Source organism: Mesoplodon bidens (assembly GCF_964165515.1).
Source record: "Mesoplodon bidens genome assembly, chromosome: 5".
Classification (NCBI taxonomy): domain Eukaryota; kingdom Metazoa; phylum Chordata; class Mammalia; order Artiodactyla; family Ziphiidae; genus Mesoplodon; species Mesoplodon bidens.
The window spans coordinates 34393792-34413947 of NC_138161.1; positions in this window are offsets into that span (position 1 = coordinate 34393792).

Below are 20156 nucleotides of genomic sequence, written 5' to 3' on the forward strand. Positions count from 1 at the left end.
GATCTACCACACTAATCATGTATGGGTGTAGTTGAAATTTAAACATATCCCTGTTGGGGGTATTGTATAAGGAATTCACTATTTTGTCTGTGGTCCATTTGCTGTTCTTTTCCATCTCAATAATTTGGCCAATTTCTATTCAGTATTAGGAATTAACTGTTAAAAGTTCTCAGATATCTCAGCAATTAATTGTTGCATTTTTTCCTTATGATAATCCTTAAATTCATTAATACTACTGCAGTACACAGATTTCTCATTTGTTTTGTGTTACATTCTCTCTTACATATACATTAGCCAGACTTTTTCTTTCCCCTATAATAATTATGCATTTCTGAATCTTTCATTTTGATGTTTAGAGACTCCTTAAATTCCTTTTGACGAGATGGATACATGTCTTTTCTGTTAAAACATAACCTAAGGGAGCAAATGTACTTTATTATTATTATTATTCAAAAAGGTTAGTCTTAGGTGCTGCTAACTCATTATCTGTTTCGTTCCGTTCTGCCCTTCAGTTGAACTGAATAAAAGATGTGTGGAAAGATGAATCTTAAAAAGCAGAATAAGTTATCTTTTCAAGCAAATAGAATTCAGCTCACACTTTACTACAACTCTACAAGATAGTCTAGCATCCAATCTGCTAAAAAATATTTCTCAACTATATTAAGAGCTGAAAGCAATGTTTAAGGTAATATAACTTCCTCACCAACTATTGCTCACATAGGTAGTACAGGTTTCCCAATTAATGGGGGTGAGGGAAGCAAGAATAAAACAAAACACAGTAAATAAGCAAACAAACAAAAAAAGCCTGGGTAACCTGTATTTGAGGCTTACAGGGCCCAATGTTGAAAATTATCACTTTTGAACTCTCACACCTCCTTCCTCACTGACTAGACACATTACCTTAAAATGACTCAACAGAGCACTCTGTGTTCAATATTCTCAAACAGTGTGTCTTTCTTTCCTTCCAGATTTTGATGATCTCCAAAGCAGTTTTAATGTCGCATTTATCTTTGTAGCCCAGGGGCTTAACAGAGTGCCTTGCTCTTCACATGCTAATAGAAAGAATGGAAGCAAAGAGGAAAGAAGAATGCATGAAAGGAGGTGGGGAGGGAGAAAGGGCTGGAAGAAAGAGATAGGCACAATGGACTACCTATTTCCCAAAGTGATTGTGAAGGTAAAATGATAAATTGAATGTGAAATGCCTGCAAAAAGAAAATGTTCTAGTAGAAGTCAATATTTATTAATGTTTGCTCTAAGCCAGACACTGTTTAAAATATGTATAACCTATTTAATTCTCACAATACACTATGAAGTTGTATTATAACCTCCATTTTACAAGTGAGGGAACTGAGTCCCAGGTAGGAAAATAAACTTCCTAAGGTTACAGAGCTATGAAGTGGCAGAGCTAAGATTTTAAACCAGTCTGTTTAACAAGAGAACACATTATTTTAATAGTTCCTCTAAAAATTATGGCTGTTGTTTGATTTAATTCTGAGAAAATTATATATCCAAATTAGTTCAACTGAAACTAAGTCATTACAACGGGAATTCATCAAATTTATTTATATTTTCCCTTCAAACTTTCTATGATTCAACAAGAAAAAAGGGGCGAGAGAGAGAGGAGAAAGAGAGAGAGAGAGATTTCCTGCCTTTGGAGTCCAATTTCATGAACTGTTTATGGTTTCAAATACTTTTTTTGATCATCACAATGTGCCCGATACCAAGCCAGCATCATGAAATTAATAGTTACATCATTGTTTTCTAGAGTATTACTCAAATTAATTCATTTGGTAGTAGGTAGTTTTTTGGAAGAGATCATTTTCAATGAATGGTTTCAGCATACCCTAAAGAAACTGGAAATACATCACCAACACTAGATAGTTCTGTTCTCTTATTTAGCTATTTTAGGTCATATTATTAAACATGATTGTGTAGACTTGTTAAGGTATAAGATGGAAATCTGTACTTAGGTCTCTAGTTCCCTCCTGCCCCTTGTGGATGAGCATGAATGTGGTCTCTATAGAGGATAGAGAAAAACGCTATAGCTAGATTTTCTCCATCACATTTTAATTCACGACTCAAAAACTCACTTTATGGATTGTCTACTTCTTATTTTACATGCAAACATTTGCTCTGTCATGGATCATTACCAGTTCAATCAAAGTATGAATAAGAGCATATAATGTACAGACTCTGTACAGACACGAAGTTTAAGAAAACAAGTGATTCCAAATAGAATTAAAGCCACTTTTGTGTCCCTGCCCAACCTAATTCCCTACTCTCTATCCCCAAAATGGGTAATTTAAGACTTATGTTTCTATTTTTAAAAATAGATTTGAATATACTCATAATATATAGGACACATTTTTGCTTTTTAAAAACATTTATATGATTTTATGGAATTAAATGTAGCCTTTTCTGATTATTTTTTCCATTCATCATTGTGGATAAATTCCACATTTTTTAAAGTATGATCAAAATTCTCCCATTAAATAATTACTTAAACTTATAAATAAAACTTGGTCTACCATCTAAATTCAAAACTTAATAGTGTTCTCTAATGATAGGCTTTTAGGGAGATCTCTTTGAGTGGAAGACAGTTTGTATAGACTAGTATTTATTGCTGGCACCTTAAAACAAATGAAGCTCTTTGGCCTATATCTTGCATATTGGGTGAAATAAACCTGTTACCCAACCTCAAAATATTAGATCAAAAATCACAGTAAGAGTTTAACAAAGACTACAGGGACTGGATTTGGGGGCAGTCACTCCTCTGAGATGATTTGATGAAGAATGCTAAGAGTACAAGTGCGATGTAACTAAGTGGCTGTGATAGCCAAGTTAGCAACCCAGATTCTCTGTTTTGAAAACTATAAACACTTGGTTAAAAGAGCAAAGTCACCAGTGCTCAGGTAAAGATATGGTTTTATTCAAAATGAGAAATAACGGTACTTTCATGAAAATGCAAAACTAGTTAGTGGTAGATTAACAACTGTGTGATTTTGGGAAAATTACACATCCTCTCAGCGCCTCAATTTCCTAACTGGAAAAATGAAAATTAGAGTCGTACTTATTTGAGATATTGAGAGGGATTATTAAACTCAAGCATGTAAATGTTTAGCTCAATGCTTAAATCATAATATACAATGAATAAATGTTCACTCTTATCGATATCTCAGTTTGGGAAGAACTGTGACCCATCTTCCCTGGGTAGAGAATTAATATACCTTGCTTTCCTACATTGTTGCTTATCCTTAAAATAATCCAAGCAAACTATGGTATAGCTATGTCTTTTCTATGTAGTCTTTAAAAAGATCTTAATAAAAGGTAAAATATTAAAAATAAACAGGATTTTCTCTTTTATGCAAATGAAAGCATGCAGATAAACACATCTTTCAAAATAAACACACACACACACACCTCAAACGTGTGATCCTATTCTTCCTTTTGTGAGAGATTCCTTTTACCCTTAAATTTATTTCACGGAAAAAAAAATTATGTTCTATTCCTTTTTGGTTGTTATAGCACTAAGTAAAAACAAATGAATATATAAACACCAAACATTGTAGATTCTGCAATAGCTGGGGCTCAGGTTTTCTTTAAAAAACAAAACAAAATAAACAGTAAAACCAATCAACCAAGCAAACATAAAAAAAAAGAATCAATTTTTAATAGAGTACAAATACCAAAGAATTTGCTGGAAATACCACAACACTTCCCAGATTTAGTTACATATATTGATAATGGTTATCTTTGCATGTGCGATTTAGAACAAATGATATTCCAAGGAATTCAATTTATTGCAGAAGATTACTTTCTTAGGTCTTTCACGTTTTATTTATTAAATAACCTCCCTATCACTAGGAACTGTCTGTAAAATATCATCCCATTGATGAGCAATATCTTTCAATATTCAGATAGAAATTCACTGAGATCATTTTATGTCTTCAATTTCTGAGCTCAGTTGCCTTGGATAATGGACACTCATAGCAAAACAACCTGCAATTATGCCAATAAAACAAACACTTCATATAATTATATTAACAGGTATGTCTATTTTAAGAGTGGCTTTTTAAATATTCACAATTTGATAATATGTATGTGTGTGAATGTGTAAAGGTACATATATATTCCTTCTGAATAAATATTATAACTTTAGAAAAAATAAAAAAAGAATTTTATTAAATACCTTAAAAATATGCTTCTCTTTTAAAATAAGGACCATCCCAATAAGTCCACAACTAGTTAAGAAAAGAAGTCATCTCTCTTACATTTTTCACTTTATATATACTGTTATGCTAACTCTGCATTATGTGTTTTCTTTTCTAATAAACCTCAGTACATTGAAACAAGGGATTGTGTTCTATTCAATATTTGTGCCTGGCAAAGCATAGCTGACAGCCTTGTGACTAAGTTATGTACCTATTTATTTTCACTTAAGTGCAATTAAAATCAATTAGGGGAGTTTAAAAGTAAAGTCATAAAAACAGATCTAGTTCAGAGGGTTTTTTTTTTAGGAAAGGGGGGAAATCATACCAGAAAATATGATAAAAAGCATTCAGAACTGTGCTCCTCTAAGAAAGATAATGAGATAATGTGTAGAAAAGAAATATTTTCTAGAGTTTGAAGATGCATTTTTTATGTTGATTATTCTCTAATAATTTAAGAAACATATTGGTAAATGTATTTCATGTTAACTTTTCAAAAATATTCCACTTATAGTTGCTTATAGCTGCTTATAACTTTAATGTTATAAAAGTAAAATATTAATAAGTTATTTCCTGACAGTAATTAAAAGGGACGGTGGAAGGTGATTAGTATTCTCCAGCCTTCTGCTGAGCATATTTGATACGGAGCAAATGTTGTATAATTTTGACAAATTACTTGTTAACATATTCTTTTAGAATTAGGCTCTTCTCAATTATCCACTTTTTCATGCCGACCTTATGGCATGCCTATTTTCATAGCCATGGCTATTTTCAGCATGTCAGTGATTGTTTTGAAATGAACACATAGTAAATTATATCTCTGTCCTGGTAAAAATCCCTCCCACAAGTCTCCAGTTCACTCAGGGCCACTTCTGTGACCTCGTGTCCTACTTCTCCTCCTATCACTTCCTGGGCCTCAATCACTGGACTCCTTTCACACCCTTGAATATGTCAATCATGCTTCTAACTCATAGCTTTTACATTATTTTTCCTATGATTTCAATTTTTCTCCCTAATATATTTTAATCTTTAATTACCTCATCCGTCTCCAAATTCTTTCTTATCAAAAATAGTATGCGAGTCCACCCTATTTTTCATGCCATTAAGCAGCTTTATTCTTCTCCATAGCACTTACTACTATTAACATAATATACATTGACTTATTTTATGTTCTGTTTGTACCCAGTTAAATGTCAACTCCACGAGGGCATGGATTTATTTATCATCTGTATTTGCAGCACCTAGGAAAGTTCCTGGCACAAAATAGGTGCAAAATAAATATTTGCTAAATGAATTGGGTGAATAAATAAATGAGAATATAGTCATTAAGAACTTTCCAGAGTTAAAACTTGAAAGAGAATACAAATCTCTGGATAATAGGCAGATAGAATATGAAAATACTGATGAGTTTTACCCATTTAATATTTTAATCAAGATAGACAATAAGAAAATTGTACTGGGTAACAAATACTTCTGGGAATTTGATAATAGAGGTATAACATCTTTCACCATGAAGATGATAATTATGCATTAATTCTTTATCAGGTACTACATTAAATTCTTTAAATACATTATATAATTTCATAGTCTTGATTCATTTTCTTGCTAAATTAAAATAAACGTTTTTCTTAAGAAATTGGATCATAATTTATATTATGTGAATATCACTCTAATATCAAATTAAACTTTTTTCCTCCCTATGTAAATGAGTCTCTTGGTGTAAAAGAGGAATTTTCAAATCATTACTAAAGACTAGAGAAGTGATCCCATGCCAAATATGCCAAAGTTGGAGGAGTTTTATTAGAAAATATTTTGGTTGAAAAAACCAGAGAGACTATGCTGACCAACAACCATAGTCTCATACTTGAAAAATAAAATAGGGAAAGGGGAAAAGTAAAGGGGACTATTTTCATAAATTTCTCCCCCTCTCTTTCTCTCTGTCTCTCTCTCCTGATCTTTGTCTATGTCTTTGTCTCTGTCTCTCTCTTTCATGCACACACACACACACACACGCACACACACACACACACACACACACACACACTGACTCATCAGTGTATCTTGGATTTGGTTGATGGCCCCTGAAATCAATAGATAGACTCTGTTGGAACCTGTAGAGAGCAGAAAACTGAAACACTATTTAGTGGGTAGATAGAGCTACAGGAATAAAGATGACCTGATGAGAAGATGCTAACAGCAGTAAGAATGTTAGCACATCCCCTAAAACTGGTTTCAGAAGAGGGTCTCTGTTTGCTGGATTCACCTGGTAAGGCAGCCAAAATTAGGTTAAGTAAAAATAAATAAAGTAAAATCCCATGACCCATTATCTGCTTACAACCTTATCTCTGCTCTACATAAATAATGGTGTCTCTAGGATGCTGAAAATCACAATGAATATAATCTCCTTCCTGTTGTTTTTTCTGTCATACTGAATAAAATGTGGAAGAATTCCACAATCATTGAAGGAGTCTTGCTTGACTTCTGTTATGGAATAAAGAGAGCCTCCTATAAGTTTTAGCACACAGAGACAATACAAATACAGACAGATGTAAAAGCTCTGCAGGTTTAAATATTAGAAATAATTAATAATAATTTATTCCACAGTTAATATTGACCAGATATTGCTTTAAGCATTTTACAGTTATTGATTAATGTATTCATTTCCAAAATACAGATTCATTAAATTAATATTTTGTGTCAAAGTTAATTCAGATTTGTCTCTGTTTTTTACCCACACACATAGATATGGAAACATATGAAAAGATGTAGACAGAGTTACATGTATACGGATAGAATTTTTTTTTTTACTGGCAAGCAACAATTAAAAAAGAAAATTATGCTAAACCTGATAAATTATGCCTAAATCATATTTAAAATGCTAATTTAAAAAGAAAAGCATAACTGTGGCAAATACAGGTAATATTTTCCTCAAAAAATTAATCCAGGTTACAGAAAAAGACAAACAGAAAAGACTTGAGGAAGATTTTCCACTTTATAGATGAGAAAATTAATGCAGAGGAAGTTTAATAAGTTGCCCATTGTCAAAGGGTAGAAAGAGAATTCATACTCAACCAGTTTGGCTCCACATTAAACACTCTAAATAAAAAGAAAAGAATCACAAAGCTATATTCAAAACAAATACCCCCCAAGCCCTCAAAACAAAATAGTTGCTAAAGGAAACTACAAAGTGATGCAAAGAGTATTAAAAATCCTATTTGCATTATCAGTGAAAATTTAAAGGATGTTTAATTATTGAAAAATTAGCAATCTGGACACCAGAAAGAATCCTCAGAGATTAAAACTGTAATTTTTGAAGTATACTATAACAATTGCAACAACAGCAAAACTAGAGTCAAATTCTAAAAGTAAGATGTTGAAAAAAACCTGAGAAAATATGAGAAAGTAGGAGGATAGAGGTAATATATTAAAAATGAGGAAAATAAAATGGGACCCAGAGAAGTTGAAATATTCAATTTTTATTCAATATTTATTTTTTAATAAAAAATAAAATTCCTATCAATGGAAGAATGTTTTAATACTTCAAGATAAAAGGGTTCACAGAGTCCCAATCAGCTCTAATAAAAACAAAGAGCTGATTTCTATGTATAGAAAGGCTGTGATATATGAAACTACTTTGGAAGTTAAAGAAAAGTCAGACTATTCAAAAGTGTAAATCCAAGTTTTCATAATTCTATCTTGTAGCATAAAACCTAAAGGAAACTAAAGTGGCATGCCAATATTTGTGAAGGAAAAGGCTGTGATGACATAATGTTATGCTTAGCCTTTTAAAGTAAAATTCTTATTTATGTTAAGCCAAAGAAAAAAACATTTTCTGAATCTACATTTCGAATGTGTTGCCTTTAAAACCCTCACAAAAATATACTTTATTAAAGGAAGTGCACAGGAAAACAAAGAATCAAAATATATATCTCAAGAATAGGTGTAAAATATATGCAAATTTGAGACTAATAATACAACAAAAGGGTAATGTAGAGAAAGAAGGAAATAAAGTCTAATAAGTTTCTTGCTGCACTTGTTGGGAGATAATATGGAGTCTCTTCTTTATTCTTTTATTTTTTACAGACATACATATGGCTATATATACATATATATATATAGACAAATATAGGTGTATTTAGACACATATGCACAGATATTTAGTTTATAAGTAACCAAAAATAATGTAGAAAAATTGCCTATATTCTAAATCATAGGTAAGATTTAAAACAAAGAAATATGCTAACAGTAAAGAAAAATTTATAATTGTGACAAACATGGAAAATTGCAAAAATAACATGACTTCAAGTAATAGAAAAAGTTATAGAAAACTTTAAAAAATTCATATTTGAGATTATTGCCTTGCTAGAAAACCTCAACAATGGTATTCCAAAGAAAATTATAGACTAAATTCATTTATGAATATAAATAGAAAATAATTATAAAAATAATTATAAATTATCCTACATTATAAAATAAAAATATATGAGTTCCAAGTAAAGTTTATTCCAAGAATATATATTATGGTGTATATTAATATGCATAATTATATGATTTACTGGAGTAATAGTTTAAGGGAAGAAAATGGATGTAGATCATAACAATAGATGCTGAAATTGTATTTGATATAATCAAAAATGTGTTCCTGAGAAAAACAAAAGTAAGCTGGTGAATTAAGGGGTCTTAGAATTTACACCAAATCTATCTGAAAACAGCAGCAGAGATAAACTACTAAACCTGACTTTTCAAACTCAACTACCTACAAGTCAAGCAGGGAAATATAATATGTTAAACCAGTCATTTTACAGATAAGGTTTATAGAGAAATAGAGCATATATTACACATAAATAATATGTGTATAAACTGAAGAGTATTATTTTTATTTTATTTCACTTCATTTAAAAATCTGGTGGCCAAAAGATGCCTGTGTTGAGGTGGGGAGGGAATTACTATTCATTTATTTCAACCATCCATTTCTCTGTTCTCTAGAATGTCTATTCGTAGTGTTGGATTTCATGACTGAATCTCTCACAACTTCTGATTTTTTATTTCAAAGTGTGTGTCTCCCTTTATATTTTGGGAAATTTCCTCAGTTTTGTCTTCCAGTTCTTCTCTTGATTTTTTTTTTTAGTTTTTTATTTCTATCAATCAAATTTTTAATTTCCAGTAACCCATTTTTACACAGAAATTTCCTTTTGTCTTTTTATTATTATCATTATTTAGTGTGTGCTTGACCCAAAGGTTTAAACACTCCTCTCTAAATTCAAATTCATATATGTGATAACCAAGTGAAAGCCCACAATCAAATGTAATCTAAGAGGCTTCTATCTCTTCCATCCATAAGCTGCTATTCATCCTCCTGCACTAAATCCCAGACATCAAGAGAGGAACTGATTCCTCTTTATTTCTTCTTTACAGTCCAGGCCTCTCATGGAACTCATAACTCTTAAGTGATCTCTGCTTCCAACTGTATCCTCTCCACTCCTCTCCATGGTCCTTCCATTCCTACCTGCATACTCTGAACTATGGAGCCCCATTAGGCATCATCAATCTGTCATTTCACCTGTAAGATAGATAAACATTGGCATTTCTTTCCAGAGAATTTAGTTCAAGACTAAACAGTTTGCTTCTTCTTTGAGGTGGTTGTTTTTGTTTTTGGTGGCACATTACTGAATACTCTTTTCTACCTGATTAATATAGGACTGGATTCTTGACACAAATTCCAGTGCTCTCTAAACAAAAGAAATTTCCAAATAATGGATGTCATTTACCCTTTCCAAAATAAGAACTGAAGCAAAAAAGAAAGAGGTGGGGAAAAATATCAGAAAAAGGAGGGGATTCTTGAACAGTATAGAAGGGCATTTGTGAGCTTAAATGGATTCATGGCTTTGTCTAGTGGAGACCAGCACAGAGACAGGCAGCAGGCATTCAGAGCCAGAGGTGGCCAGGAGAAATACCGCACGCCCCGCCCCAGCCCCTGTCGCATCAAGATTCCAGAGAGAACAGAAGGGAAATTAGTTTTCTTGTAGTATGTAAAATGGGGTTCCATCAATTTTATGTGACTCTCAACAGACAGGGTTACTCAAGGTGATGACTGTGTTAATAAACATACCCTCCATTCTCCCAACACTCAAACATAATGAAAAATCTAACTTCCTTGTATCTGCAATTCTGTGCTTCTTCCCTCATAGTATATTGCAGGGGTTTTTTTTGTAATGTCAAATCTCACAAACAGGCAAAAATGAAAGAAAAGGAAAAGGAAAATCCTTCATTAATGTAAATGGTTGAGCTGCATAATACCCACACAGAAAAGCTGTAAAACAATGGGCCAATATTGCTTTTTTCTTTACATCCTCTACTGACATTGAGTTCAAGCAAAGCCCTGGAAAGATAGGTCTTACTGGCCAGCCAGATGCACCCCATCAATAATCAGAATTATATTACATCTCAATCTCTAAAATATCATTTCAGATCCAACCAGTTGAAAGGAAAGAGGAAATACCCCACTGGCAAGGCCCACACACTTCAGTGGTCTCCCTCTGCACCCAGTCTCTGCACTCTTTGTCAATAACTGCACCCATGAATTTTAGCTTTTTTCCTCTGATATTGTCACTAAATTGCAGTTTTGCAGTCACAAATCCTTGAGACCTGAGGACAAATTTCTTAAATACCTAGGAATCAGTTACTTACATATATGTTGTGGATTTTGTGTTACATACTCTTAGAATGTTCTTTAAAATGTAAACCCTAGTACCACCACACCAGTGATAAGAGACTACCTATGATTCTCCTCATTAATAACTAATCATAATAATATTCATTTATTAAGTTCTTGCTATATTGTTGACATTCTCTTAAGAACTTTATATAAATTATTACATTTAACATTCTTCCTACTATGTGTGTTAGGTATCATTTTACAGATAAGAATTTAAAGTTCAGAGGGTTGAAATCATTTAGTTCTCAAGCTAATGAGTTAGAAATCCTTCCTTTAAGCCTTCTTCTATTTGTCTCTAAAAAAATGGCTATTAACCATTAAGGAAACCAACTCACTTGTCTCTACTCAAGAAGGGCACGTGTGGTATTGTTCCCAGTGGTAGGTGGAGAAGACAGTATTACCTGCTTCTTGGAGTATCCCTCTCTCAGGCACCATATAAATCTGATCATCAGTGGGCTCTAGTTAAAATATTAAATGGTTTTACGTTATCTTCAGGATAAAAAAAAATGTATTTCCTAACACTGCTGTCAGGATCCAGGAAGATCTTGCCCTGGGCATTACTTTGGGTTCATCACTGCACATTCCACCATTACCCTTTACTTCTCTTTCTCTGTGGTGTGTTACTTTCATGCCCTAAACATGATTATGATGTATACCCTTACTTTCACACTATTGTTGTATTGTATAATTTTTCCTGAAATAAGCATTGTCCTTTTGGATCCTGTGATTCTTTAGCAATTGAACTCTGTGTAACTGCCACCAATAGTGCAAATGTATAAACAGTTCTCAGCATTTATAGAAGGGAAACTGCTGTATCACAGGACATGGAATCTTAATCTCTGGTAAATATTTCTTAACTGATCTCCATTTTACTGTAACTTCCACAAGCTGTGTATGAGAGCTCTCATTTCTCTAGATATTGTTACACATTAAAACATTTGCCAAGCTAATGGATAAAATCACACCTAATTGTTGCTTAATTTTCATTCTCTTGATTGCTATTGTGCTTGGACAATATTTCATATATTTATAGTCTATTTGTTTTTTATACTCAGACTTTGTGGAAATGTTCTTCCAAGTTTCTGCATGTCTTACTCATTCTCATCTATCAGTTATTAGCACAAATGGCATTTCTTTAGAGAAGCCACCTCCTATATGTGACTTATTCTGGTGGCTTTCCTTCTCTTCTCCCTAAAACCAAATATAACACGGATCACAACCCAAACTGTCTTGTGTAATTGTTATTCATTTAACGACTTCTGTTTTCCAAACCTCAAATTAATGTACTCCATGTTGACCTTCATTCTCTCTTTTCATGCTGTACCCCAGTGTCCAAAAGGACCTCATATGTTACTATATGTGTTAAATGAGTACTTGTTGAGTGAATGAATGAGTGAATGAATGAATTAACCAATCACTCATAAAACAATTACATTCAGTTGTAGAAAATTCCACCAGAATGTAATTTCCAAAAGGAAAGACTTTGTTCTATTCATTGCTGGCCTAAAACTGTGCCTGGAAGACAGTAGGTATTCAATACATACCTGTGGAATTGAATTGTATTTTGGTTACACAGAATTCGTTTTTGGTTAGCTGCTGATTTTTATCTATATAATATATAGGCAGAATTGCTAAAGAAAATATAAATAGAGCATTACTATTTTCAAATCAAGTAAGTCAGCTATAGCACACATTTCCACACAGACAGACAAACACACACTTCATTTTAGCAAAATATAATTTGAGGGCTAATCTAAATCATGGTGAAAATTTTTATCTAAACAAGAAAAAAAGGCAAAATAAATATTAATATACTAGGGCTGTTTTAGTGGACGATTGAGCATGATTATGAAGAATGTCTACAGCCTTCCCAGGTAATATAAAATAGCTCTGCAATTCTGGCAAGCACATAAAACAGTTCATTAATGAGTTGACGCTTTGCAGGTAGCAATTATTGCCCTAGGTAGAAAGTTTAAATGTTTGCTTTCCCTTTATGCGTCATGAAGGGGGAAAGGTCTTCCAGTAAGTAAAAGAGATAATGATGTTTACACAAAGATTATAAAAAGCCATATTTCTTTGAAAAACTGCCTGAAATCCTAGCTAAAGTTCAAAACAGTCTTCTACAAAGCACATCTGAATTATGTGCAATCTGACGATGGAGTTGAACTACCAAATCTCTGCCTGTAATTTAGCTTTTCCAAATATTACTCATTCTTCTTATTTATTTTTTGAGCAGTTACTTTATAACAAAGAAAACTGATTATATCCCTTCCTTAGGCATGAAAGAGGAAGAGATCAAACTGTTCAACATTATTTGTTTATGTTGGCTTGAGTGTATAAATACCAGTTTCTTATTGTTTGGCTAGGTCCAGATCTGTCACAGTTGTGCACGTCTGCATAAACTAACAACTTGGCTACAGCTACCATAGGTACAAGCATTACTACAGAGGACCTTTTTTAGGAATTGGAAAATAAACTTCATGGGAAAAATAAAGTTATTCTGCTTGGTTGATCTAGACTGGGAAGCGGCTAAACCCCACTCTTCCCTATGCATCTTGCATTCTCCTCCCAGGACAGCAGAATAGCCTACACATGTCCTCAAGGTGATACTAGAACAGAAAATTGCAAATGGGAACCTAAACACACAGACAAATCTCCTTAGAACCTGTATTTCTGCTTCAGTCTCTCCAGCAAAGCACACATATTTCCAAACCCAAAGCCAAGAGGCAAAGAAGGCGCTCTGTTTATGGGGAAGGATACTGCCACTTACTAGTCAAAAAGTGTGGATACAGACCAAAGATGAAAGAAACTGGGTGCATCAGTGCTTTGATTATTCCTTTCTATAACTTTCTCCAACAATGCTATTTTATAATGTTAACATGAGAGCATAGTTCAGAGAGCTTAGGTTTTTTAACTGTTGGACGCATGGGTCTCAATATGTACATTAGAGTTAATACCTACCACTATGGTCTGAGTGTTTGGGTTTCCCCAAAATTCTTATGTTGAAATCCTAATGTTAATATGATGGTATTAGAAAGTGGGTATTGGGATTGACATGTATACACTGATGTGTATAAAATTGATGACTAATAAGAACCTGCAGTATAAAAAAATAAACAAACAAAAACAACTAATACTAAACTTTCTTTGGGTTATTTGTATGGAAATATGTTAATATAAATGTTTCAGTCATTACATGAAATTTCTAAAAATCTTATATGTTCTGGTATAATGTTATAAGTCATAATTCTAGTTATTTCTTTAAAATGTATATCTCAGAAATAACTAAATTTCCTTGTCAATTGCATTATTATGAACTTTCATCAAATCTTTAACCATGGTCATTTTAAAGTCTTTTGTCATTTACAGACAGTTCTGGGTGTACTCCGATGCTTTTGCAAAAATGTTCCTATAAAAGGGTTTCATCTTCAAGGAATTCATGGAAAAGACTATGACAAGTACAGGTTTCTGGTAAATAACTATCCTGCTGAACTGAATGAATAAGCATTTTCAGAACTGTAATGGAAAACAGATGACTTCGTAAAAGTGCTAACAAAAGATCAAGATTAAAAAAAATTAATTACATGGGACTGAGTGAACTGATGAGGATGATTATAATTTTTGTGACTTTCTGTTTGAATAAAAATAAATAAAGAATGTCATATAAATTACTTCAGAGATACATCTAGACCAATATTTGACCACATATCTGGGTACTATGGCCTACCCAAGTTTACACATAAAATTAAGTATCACAAAACTATAAAAGTGAGGTTTTGTGAGATTTGAATTAAGTTTGCTTTATTCGTTAGCCCTTTGACCAATTCTTTATATTCATTCAATTCAGAACACAAGTAATAAAGAGATCTAGTTGGGAAAATGAGATGCCTAGAATGTATCTCATTATTATTATTATTATTATGAATAATTATTTGCTATGTTTTGTCAGTACAAGCACAGACTTTCAGGTGATATACACAACAGCTTCCCGTGTCTTAATATTCCAAATGTTTTTTATCTAAAAGTATCATTAGTAAAGCAATTCTAATCAAATCTTGGTGAACTCTTATGAGCACCAAGACAGTCTTCAAAAACCTGTTGAAAAGCAAACAAAAATTAATCATTGTAATTATTAAAAGCTTGCTGTGAGTATAAAATGAAGGGTGTTTATAAAACACTTGGACCAGTGCATGGCAGAAAATAAGCTCACAGTAAATGATACTGTAATTTTGATTACTACTTTATCTTTCTGTTTGTAGAGAGGGCGATCAATAGAATGAGGATAAGAAACTGGTCAGTCTGTATAAAGCCCTCTTTTTATCCAAACCTATGCCCTTACACATTGTTTAAAATGCCTTTATACATTTCAAGGTCTTGAATGGAGGACACATTTAAATATATCAATAATTTCAAAATGTTAAAAACAAATGAATAACAACATCACCAAAACAAGCTTAGCATTCCTTTTAGGGAAAGGAATTAACTTCTGAACGATGTGTACCAACTTTAATGGGTGCTTTGTAATTATATGTCTTGTCATAACAGAGACTAATTCATAATAATATAGCCACATATAAGGCTAGCTTGTCAGTGTGATATGCCATCAAAGGGGAAAAATAACTACTTAGGGAGAAGTCGGGTAAAGAGCTCTTTAGGCTGACCTTTTGCTGATAAGTTGATGATGTTCTCATTAGCAGCAACCCTGCTGTTTGCCCTCAATAAAAGATAACATCCTGCTGTTAACGCAATTTCCATTTTTGTGATTTAATGACACAATTATATTAAAGATACTTTTTCAAATGGATTAGGGCTTAAGTGAAGATAAAAATGTTTTTTATAAATTTTTATTCCGTTTCCCTGCAAATCGAATATTTTTCACATTGTGTGATTATATAGGGTAAATATGACAAAAAATATTGCCTATATTCTAGTGACATTTTATAACATGCTTATTACTAAAGAGAACAATTTGTTGCTAAACTCTCTATTATATAATACACATTTTACTATGTTTTTGTTTCAAGTAAAGCTAATGTTATTTCCCAGAGAAACACCAATTTAATTTCTTTCTACTATGAAAAATATTGCATCTCTTTTTTTTTTTTTTTTGAAACACAGGTAATTATTTTGTGATTAAGTTAAATTGCAGTTGTTGAAGGAGGTTGGCCATGAGATATTGTTTCTGAAGGGAAGCATCGTATCATTCTGGGAAGAGTAAAGACTTTGAAATCTAGCAGACCTATGTTTAAATTTTGGCTTCATCACTTATTAGATATGTGCGACCTTGAACAAGTTATATTCTCTCCGGGAACAATAATAGCTGTTTCATTCAATTAAGTAGTGAATGGAAAATTATATAATAAATATAAAGCACGTGGCTCATGATAACTGTTGCCAAAGCATAGACTCTTTAACTTGGTACCTCTTTTAATGAAAGAGAACTCTAAGGAAGAAGTTTCTTTCATTCTTGAGTCTCAGACTCCCACCTGTGGAATACTTAAAGAATGTGTAAATTATGAAACATAATTTGTTTTCTGTGGCAAGCACTTGTTTATTTTTCTTATGACTCAAATCTATGTCTATAAAATACTATCAAGATATTTCTTAATTGTATTGGTCAATTTGGTTTGTGAGAAAAAGACTTTTTAAAGAAAATGCATAAAGAAAAATATGTAAATATTGATCACATGTAAGAGCATTGGGCCCCTTCTAAATGATTCTGAAATAAAGAGGAAGGCATTATTGGCCTGCCTTCCCACCATACACGCACACACACACACACACACACAAACACACACACTCACTTTCCCAAAGACGGGAACCTGGAGAAGTGACAGAAGTGTGCAGCTTAGTCGGGCAACTGCTGTGCTCAGAAGAAAGACAGGAATCCCCTCCATGTCAGACGCTCCACACTAGGAAGTTGTGTGCCCTGCAGACAGAGGGAGTTCTGGTAGAAACAGACACGTTTATGACCCAATGAGAAAAGGTCTCAGATTTTCCCAGAAATATCGGGAGACAGATTTGCAGAGACTCAAAAGTCTTTCACAACCAATTAGAGATAAGAAAGAGCATAATCCTAGAAACATTTTTTTTTAAGTGTGTAACTATCTAGATAAAAAGACATATTATATAGGGGGCAATTTAATACTTTTTATAAAAATATTTATGTATGTCAAAAGATAAATCAACATCCCTCAAATTATGAATAAATCTGTAAAGCTATTTTTTGCTTTAAAGCTTTGCAATAGTATTTCACAAGAAAGTAACAACATCAATAATTCCATTGTATGAGAGAGTAAAACAACAGATATGTAGAAAGTCATTTATTTACTAGAGTTTCCTATCTGGTCAGAATCTTTATTATATCATCTACAATGATAAAATATTCAAATCCTGTAGGACTCTAAATTATTTTATACTCCACCTACCCTATGAGTGAAATTCCCAGTTTAAGAGGGGAGGAGGGAAGTACCAAGACTATTACATGCACAGGTTCACCCACTTCTCCCCACTTTTGGTCTTATTTTTCTGTATTCTCTTGGAGAACTTTATGTTTGTTTTGGCTACTCAGTTTCTAATTCATGAGCTCCATATCATCTACTTTTCAGGACCTGTCATTTGTGTATCATGAGTTCCTTTTAACACATGAACATGGTATAATCGTAACTTCTAGAGAATTAGACTCCATATTTATGCTATAAACAAACAATTGGTTCTTATCCTACATCTTTTCAACCTTTATTAGTCTCCTATGAAATATGCACATGTGTGCGCACACACACACACACACACACACTCATACCCCAATTACATTGTCCCGACTCTCTGAGTTTTACTGTGTTCTATTTTTGTTTTGAGAGAACTGACTCCAGCACACTGGTGTGGACATGAAAGTTGGAAACACCGTACTGACATGTGACAGAACATATACGAAATCTAGGCAAGAGCAGGTCAGCAATAGCACCTAAGAGCCAATCTTGATATCAAGTGGAAATAAAACTTGACTGTAAACTTTCTCTTGCAAATCGAATGTAAGTAAAGATAAGAGTCTCAACATGTGGATTATAATAGTATCTAACATTTTTAATGAAAATTAAAACACTTGGAAATATAGTCCTGTCTTAACCATAGGGAATCAAACTCATACTTAAGGCTACAGTTAGCTGTTATATTCTTTAAATGTTTTTCCAATACAATAACACCCAGCAGGGTAAAGGAAACCTATTAAAATAAAAAAAGATGCACTTTGTTGAGAGATCAATAGGTAATTTTGTCCATTGGCCCTTCCTCTTCTCTTTGCCCACAGGTGCATAAAAAGAAATGGTTATATGCTAAGGCAGTGGTGTCAAAATTTTATATATCACTGCAAATCCCTCAATTCAGGCCTATGTATAGGTACTTGTCATATTATAACTAATGTATCTAGATATATAATTTTCTAAATTCTCTAAGTCACAAGAAGAAAATAAAGGCATATTTAGGGTCTCTTTTACTTTGTCAATTTTGATTTAACAAAATCTCATTCTTAAGATTATGAAGACTGAGTTTATCAGCAAAGAAGGGAATACTGATATATTTTGATTTAAAAGATATTTGGAGATTCTGACAAATTTCAAACATTTAGGCCACAGGTAATTTTTATTCTTATAAGTTAGTGCATGTAGTATGTAAGGTCTAAATCACCTCTATGGCATCTGCAACAACACTTTTCATATTAGGCACAACTTTATTTAAATATCTACTTGATACCTTGAAGACACGGTGATCCAGTCTTGGGATAAAAACCAGAGACACATAATAGTAAGGCAACATATGATCAAGGAGAGCAGGATGGTGTTCTGAGGAAGGCACATTCCAGAATACCGTAAGAGGAAGGAATGCACACAGCAGATAATCTGAGCCCACTTCTCAGTTTGGCCAAAGATAGACTGAGGGAGGCAGCACAAAGTTGTTTTTTGGTGTTGTTGTTTGTTCTTTTTAATTACTAAATCAAACATCATTGGGGGAAAACTCTTCAAAGGACTATAAAAATTAATTTAAAAATAAATTTTTTGTGGGATTGTTATTTAATGCTGTTTGAGAAACTTAAATTCTACCAGGAAAAGCTGAAATTCACTCTTTTTTTTTTCTTTAGATTCAAAATAAATGGAAATGACATACTGGAGAAGAAACACAAAATGAATGCCTTAGAAACCTTTCTATGAACTCAGGCTACTAGAGTCATGTAATATTTCTAATGTGTGGTAAATGAATTATGTCAAAATACAGTACTTCTCAAAAGGTAGTTTTTAATTGTTGAATGCTCATTATTTCAATAGAATTGACTTGTATTTCTTTTTTTTTTTTTCCTGCGGTACACGGGCCTCTCACTGTTGTGGCCTCTCCCGTTGTGGAGCACAGGCTCTGGATATGCAGGCTCAGCGGCCATGGCTCACGGACCCAGCTGCTCCGCGGCATGTGGGATCTTCCCGGACCGGGGCACGAACCCGTGTCCCCTGCATCGGCAGGCGGACTCTCAACCACTGCACCACCAGGGAAGCCCTTGACTTGTATTTAAATGAACAGTCCTTCAAGTAATCCTCTGTTTGATTTTTTATTATTAATATAAAAATATCAAGAACCTGTTTTAGTACAGAAATTATAACATGCTTGGATAAACAATAGAAATGTTGGACAATTAAATTAACATGTAATTTCGAATTATTTTCTCAACAAGTTAATACATTAAATTAATTAAATATCCTATAAAATTAAATATATTTCTCCAGGTCCTAGTCTAAGGTTATTATATCTCTCCATAATGGGAAGACTGCCAACATTTCTCATCTTACCTTCATTCTTTCAGTCTCCAAATTATAGCAGCTCTATTCCAGGCAAGAGCAGCTGAGAGGTTGGGATCCCTTTCTCCACCCAGCACCTACTCATAGGGTGGAATATCTATCCCAGCAAGACAAGAACCCTGGTCTCCAATCACCCCTGCCATAGCTTGCTCATAAGGCATGAGCTGCATGACGGAAAGTGGAGAAGACCAGGGACTACTGCTCCCACCCAGTGACCCATGCATAAAAAAAGGGCTGCCACTCTGAGAGAAGTGGGTTACTCTCTGCTCTCAGCTTCAGAGTAGGAGGACAAAAGATTACCCCAGGAAGAAAGGCAAACTCATTGCTTTCTATAAAGGGAGTGACTTTATGTATAAGAAACCATTAGAAAACTGAGCTTTAAGGTGCAGTTGA